Source organism: Anastrepha ludens, chromosome 2 (genome assembly GCF_028408465.1).
Source record: "Anastrepha ludens isolate Willacy chromosome 2, idAnaLude1.1, whole genome shotgun sequence".
NCBI lineage: Eukaryota > Metazoa > Arthropoda > Insecta > Diptera > Tephritidae > Anastrepha > Anastrepha ludens.
In genome coordinates this window covers 114,694,038-114,700,885 of record NC_071498.1, presented here as the reverse complement: position 1 = coordinate 114,700,885, position 6,848 = coordinate 114,694,038, and the positions used below count along the sequence as shown (strand labels likewise).

General features: G+C 36.6%; 1 protein-coding gene across 13 annotated transcripts in view; it reads left to right on the top strand.

Moving 5' to 3' along the window:
- Nucleotides 1–1,177: 1,177 nt before the first annotated feature.
- Nucleotides 1,178–6,848, top strand: part of LOC128855138 (heterogeneous nuclear ribonucleoprotein R) — a 110,801-nt gene continuing 105,130 nt past the window's right edge. For 2 of the 13 annotated variants that reach the window (XM_054089803.1, XM_054089804.1), the window contains exon 1: nucleotides 1,179–5,438. The gene's annotated coding sequence lies outside the window, so the exon portion shown is untranslated. Of the gene's footprint in view, nucleotides 5,439–6,848 lie in introns of all 13 variants that reach the window. The other 11 variants (XM_054089808.1, XM_054089809.1, XM_054089814.1 and 8 more) reach the window with 7 other exon arrangements.

The following is a 6,848-nucleotide window of genomic DNA, read 5'->3' as shown; positions in this document are numbered from 1 at the left end:
AAGTTTATTGATGTGAGCGTAGCTTTGCTAATGGACCTGGAAGAGCTAAACGCTTTAACTTTGGTTGGTACTGTCTGCATTTGCTAGCATTTGGGTGCTGAGAAGCACTACTGCACAACTGCAAATTAGAGAGAGAGTGCAAAGCTAAACAGTTAGGAGAGATTATGAGAAGGGGCGAAGGCGGCAGCGTTGCATAGGTGCATAGGATTCAAAAGCGATTGCAGGAACGGCGACGCGTCAAAACGTTGGCACACATACATGCTTGCAATTGCTTGCTCACGTACATGCATTCGCATGTACACACATACAGCCAAGCGCAAGTGCTCCACTATGAGCTTGAATTCGCTGCACTGACTGCGACTTTTGAGCCTAGCTAGTTTGGTGTATGACTACTGAGACTGACTAAGTATGCATATGTATGTCTGTGCTGCAAAATGCAACCCTGCCGCTGGTCAGAAGCAAAGCTAGGGAAGAGAACAGTGAAAGAAAAATCAAACTTGAACAAACAAAACTGAAAATATGAGGTGAAAACGAGGCGAAACAAAATAGTAAGACGGAAGTTGAAAGCGACAACAACAAAAAAGCTATATAGAATTGCATGCATAAGGGTTGCCAAAGCATCAATGGTGCTTGGTGAGACCGGCAATAACGCACACAATGACAACGAAGACGGCGCACAAATTTCGTACACAATGAATGATGAAATGCACTCACACACATGCAGCGCGCCACGAATGCAGCTAAAGAGAGCCAAACGAGAGTGCGTCAACTGCAAAGTTTCAGACAGCAACAGCAGCAAAAAATTTGTGGCAAGATACAAATAAAAAAACGTTGGCTGCAATAAGTGAGTGTGACGACGTTAACTGCAGAAGCGGCAATGGTGCGAGGGGTAAGGTAACGAGTAATGGTAAAGGGTAAAAACGTCCACTCAGGCAAGCAATTCAGTTGTGTATGTATGTACGTGCATGTGCACATTTTTGCGCTACAATATTTTTGCAGTCGTCGCTGGTGCCAATTAAGCCACACATGCACACAAACGCATGCCCACACTCGCTCACCACTCTTACACTCTTTTGCGCTACAAAGCCAATTGTTGTACTCTGGTCTCTAGTCGATTGAATTGAGGCTGAGCTGAATTCAACCGAGTCAAACAAGAGTCGTCGATGAGACGGAGTCGTTAGCCAAAACGCCAGACATCAACGCAACCGCTACACTTAGCCACAGTATCGCGGACGGACGACGATGAGAAGACATCGCAGGCACAAATATCTAAAAATTTTCACAACTTCAATTGGATAAAACATACACGGCACAATTAATTGTCTACACAAAAGTTTATTATACATAAAAATCGGCAAAATTTTGCAGTTACCAAAGGAAAATCGTCAAAATTCGCCAGCAATAGTAAAACAGAAATACAGGAGGAGCAAGTAACATAGCAAAAATTACAACGTTTCGTCGGAAATGTGAACAAATTTCTGAAACAAAATAAAAATCCAGAAAATTTGCCGAAATTTGCAAAATTATTTAGCATTTGGTTGCCGGTAAATCAATTTTGCAATAACCGTTAGCAGCAGTGTAAGACAAAGTCCGCGTATACTCGGAAAAACACAAAAAAAAATTAAATTGTTTTCTAAAAAATCTACTATAAAAATACAGCAGCAATAGATGAGACAAAATAAAAATTTAACAACAAATAGCCGCAGTTCGCAGTCTACATACGCAGGAGCAGCAACACCAACCCCGGAGAAATTTGGCAAATAAAAAATTCAACTTTAACTAATTTTCAACTCTGAATAGTTTTTATAATTTTTACGCCTTAGTGAATTCGTATTAAGTTTAGTTTTTCAATATTTGCTTAAATAAATTTTAAACACTTTTACGCTTTTACTTCCGCATTTTAATATAGTTTTGTTTACTATAAATATTAGTACGCGCGTTTAAGTTAGTTTGTTGTACGAGGTAATAAGCTACAATTTAAAGTAAAAACTAAAAAACTAATAATAAAGCCCAATATACAGTGGGTGCATCGAAAAAAAAACTATTAAAAGACTGTTCCGAGTGTGCAGAGCATTTGTACTTTAAAACACAGAAAAATATAAAAGTACACTTAGCCAATTAATTTAATAGAAAGTCGAGAAGACAAATATACTTTAAAGAAATAAATATATGATAAGCGATAAAAGACGCCTGATTTTGTGATTGAGATATATTACGAGAAAATAGCATAAAAGTGAGTGCTCGCCGAAAACTTTGATTCGAAACTGTGTTTTGCAAGAAAATTGCATTTTGCACTTTGGAAATTTCTCTGTGTGACCCCCAGGTGTGTGTAATGATTGTATAAAAAATGCAGCATTATGACGCGGCGCGCGCAAATCACCTAACTAATTACTTGAAGACATTTGATAAAGGTGTTGAAAATAATACTTGAAAATATTAAGTGATTCAAATAAGGAATAAACACAAATCAAGTGTGAAAAATACTCAAAGGAGTGTAGAAAAAAAGCACACACAACAATAACAAAAGCAAACTGAAACTAAGTGAGTGAGAACAGCAACGAAGTGACAATCGCAGAGTAATAAAAAAAATTTTAAAAATTAGACAGCAAGCAAGCCAAACAAAACATAAAACAAAAGTCAAAAAACAGTACGACGATTAAAATTTAAACCTTCAAAATATTTTACTAACTCAGCTAAATATTTTTGATAACAACAAACACACATTAAACACAGCATCATCAATTATAAAGGGAAAAACAACATAAGCAATCTATTTCAATCTGTTTACTTGCAAACTCCGTTAACTACAACTACAAGTACTATAGTCCGATAATCAAAGGATTTGCTATTCATCTATACACAAATGCGGTAAGGCGATTTCAAGCGTAACGCCTAGGTTGTGAAAACTTGGAACAAACGAAAAATCTGATTGTTTTATGGAGCTTTTTATAAGGAGCGCAATTAGAATGTCTAAAAACATAAAATTTTATTAAGCATAAACTGTGTGCAGAAGATAAGCTCAGCGCTGTGAAAACATTTAGATCAAACAATTTTCACTGTCTAATAAAAGGTAAAAATTGTGAAGACAATAACAAAAAATCTGCTTCCATAAGCAAGAAGGAAAATTACATATATTGTGCCTAAAAGTCATTTCTAGAATAAAAGAGATTTCTTCAACGTAAACTTCGAATTGATTTCTGCTGCAACTTAATACGCTTACGACGCATTTAAAATTAGTTTCGAAAAGAACTTAAGTAAAGAAAAATATTATTTTTTATGTATAAAACATATTAAAGAGTAATTGAAACTTTAGCAAGTCAAGTCGTTTTTAGAAAAAGGCTATTGTGGAAAACCTGCTTTGCCAACAGCTATTGCGAACTTGCTCAGCAGCACAGCGCATACACGTGGCCAATTCTTCAACTTTCTAAACTAATAACCATAGCGAACGCAACGAACGCAGCGGCGACCAGAAAAGGCGGTAAAACTTTCAAAAAGGAAGGCGAATATATAAAACTAAAAGGAGTAAAATTGATTTAACAACAATAACTAGCAAAGCAATTTATATTACATAGCAACAGGAGATCATTCGTACGGCAGCAGCCAAGCTCCAGTCTAGTGTGTATACAAGTTCCACTCACCTACACGCCCACTCTCCCTCTCTTTCTTTGTATCTCTCTCAGTCCATCGTCTCTCGTTCGCTTCAACATTTGCACGCAAATAAAGTGCATTGACTAGATTGCAATTTAGAATTAGTCGTTGCAAGCTCGTGACTTGTTTTGCATTATAATTGTGCAGTGGCGAATAGCTCGCAGAAAACGAACACCAACACATTTGCGCGCACACACCACTAACAACTATCGGCATTCATAGCACATCGGTGAGGAGTAAGTCGTAGCGATCGTAAGTGTTGAACAACAACAGCAACATCATCCACACCTTAACCCCGCTACCATAATCGGATTAATCACTACTACAACGTCGGTTGCAATACAGCAACAATACCGGCTAGAATCATTCGTGTGATCGGTTAACGATCGGCGCTGCAATACAAATTGCATCGTTGCATTCGATTGCACTTTTCGTGTTCGTGTTGAGTGCACGCTCTCACCATCTCATTCTGCGCTTTTTAACGGAAACCGGCCCCAACAAGCAAGCCGGCAACCACCACTATCTACACTACCACATATTCAATTTTGATCATTTCATTGTGAATCGCATACTTTGGCGCGCACACGCAATTGCTTTTCGCTTTGAAACGAAGCTGTTCGGTTGCACCACATTGCACGATCGATTGCAAGACGAGAAAGTGCATCCGATTCAACGATTTTTTTACGGATTTGAATTTGACATCGGTGGTATTGGCCCAACGACGAATCAGTCAGTCAGTTAGTGTGCAAATAAGCAGCGAGAGAACGAAAGCGCTGACGACGGCCGGCGTGAACGTATTTGTTGCGAATCAAAATTTAGACAAAAATAATCACTCATAAAAGGAATAATTGGCATAATTATAATATAGCATAGGAATAACCAAGTAACAGGAGGAAATACAAAACGGAAAATCTTTGGATAAGCGACGACTGGATAAACAAAGTGGAAAACTAAAATTTTTTTCAACGGCCAAGTGCAACGACTTTCATTCATTGCAACCAACGAAGTTCAACGCTAGCAGTACAGCCGCAGCAATAGCAGTCGGAAGAGCACCAGCAGCAGCAGCAGCAACAGCAGAAATCTCATTGCATTCGTATTACTTGACGATCCGTGACGCGTTCCCTCGTACAAATACCCATTGTCGTTCCAGATTCGCGTTTCGCTTCGTGTGATCGCCGCGTGGCAACGTGCAGTTCACATCTGCAATCTACACGGTCAGAGTCATCGAAATTGGCAAATCGACAAACTGAAAAAATCAGCATATAAACGCAAACAAAAAAACGTGTTCAAAGTGCTTTGAAATAGTGTTGAACTTCTGCAGAGTATACTACGAGAAAAAAATTAAATAAAAAGGAAAATTAATTAAAGAAATTTTAATAAACAAAACAAAACTCTAAAAAATCAAACAATTTTTTGTGGTGTAAAAATTTAGCCGAAACAAAGTAAAAAAAAAACAAACCCCACTACAACAAAGCAAAGAGAAAAAACCATCAACGTGTTCTTTTAGTGAAATTTTATACATTTGTTTGAATATTTTTGTGTGCATTGCCCATTTTGTTTTAGTTTTATACTATTTGTTGTTAAATACTACAATACATCACAAAAAAAAATATATATACACACACATTCGACATACTTAGAACAGTCAAACAGCAGTTAAAACTTTTTTTGGTGGTGTTTCTTCGTGCCTACACATTAGCTCATTAGGATCAGCAGTGCATAAGGATTACAACAACAAGTCTGTCTACATTTTCATACGTGCATTAAGGATATAGCAACACTAAAAAGTAGTAAGTGGCTAAATAATAATTATTTTTTTATTAATATAAGTAATTTTATGCGGTTAAAGCAACACCTAAAAGGGTTGCAATGGGAAGTAAGAAGGAATAAACAAATATTTATTTTCCAAACTCGAAGAAATTCATAATTCCCAAGATTCCGAAAACTTGTTATAGATCAATGCATTTTTTATATACAGTACTTTCCGCTTAAAGCGTATTCCAAAGGCACCAAGAAAATCTGTTCGTTTTAAGCGAAGTTCACTTAAGTTGAGCGAATATATTCAAAATAACATATCTACACAAAGTGATGGATTTTTATGTTGATTTAATATTAAAAATCCCTCAATTTATTGCGTTTTGTATTTATATTGGTTGTATTAATATATAATGCCGATAAAATCATAAAAATAATCGAAGTTGACCGGCATGTTAGTAGTCGTAGCATAGCCCAGGAGCTAAAGATCGGCCATAAAAATGGTTTTAAGCCATTTACGCAAAAATTTTACGCAAAAATAATGAATTTTTTCTTCCCTAAACTAATATATTTCAACTTGAGTCGACTGGTCGAATATTATATACCTTTTAGCGCCGCATTGCTTATGGTCAAAGTATTAGCCCGTTTTTGCATGAACCATTTTAATCAGCACTCCACTCCCCAAGGTCTTCAAAAAACCGCCTCTTTAATTATAAAGGGTTTTCCAATAAGAAATGTTATTTTGATGTTTAAAGAAAAATGCTATTTTTTAATATAAATGATCGGATATTTATTTCATTATAAAGAGAAAGGTATGCCGTTAATAGTGGAAAATAACATCTAGCATATGACCACCATGACCACGCTTACAGGGCAATATCCTTTTCATGAAATTTTCCATAACCGAATTGCAAAGTGGCTGTCCTATGTGCTCGATAGCCTCACGAATTCCATCTTTGAGGTCTTGAATTGACACTGGGCTGTTGGTGTAGACGTTCTCTTTCACGTGGACCCAAAGAAAAAAGTCACAAGGTGTTAAATCACAAGATCTCGGTGGCCAATTGTGATCACTTCTTCGAGAGATAACACGGCCCGGAAACCCTTTCAATGCTTTCGTTGCGTGTGTGGCACGTAGCGCCAACTTGTTGAAAAGAAACGTTGTCCAGATCAATACCATCCAATTCCGACCATAAAAAATCGTTAATCATCTCTCGATAGCGCAATCCTATTCAAAATAACACCTGTTATTGGAAAACCCTTTGTTTATATATCTAAACTAAAATTTCGAATTTTCCAAATGGTGGCTTGCTTTATATATTTCCAAACCTTGCTGTAATCGTTTAGCAATACCGAACTTTGCTTTTAACGAAAATCTCTTTTTTCTTGTTATTCATTTTGAGTTTTATAACTGTAAATTTTTAAATACAAATGTAACTATTGAAAAA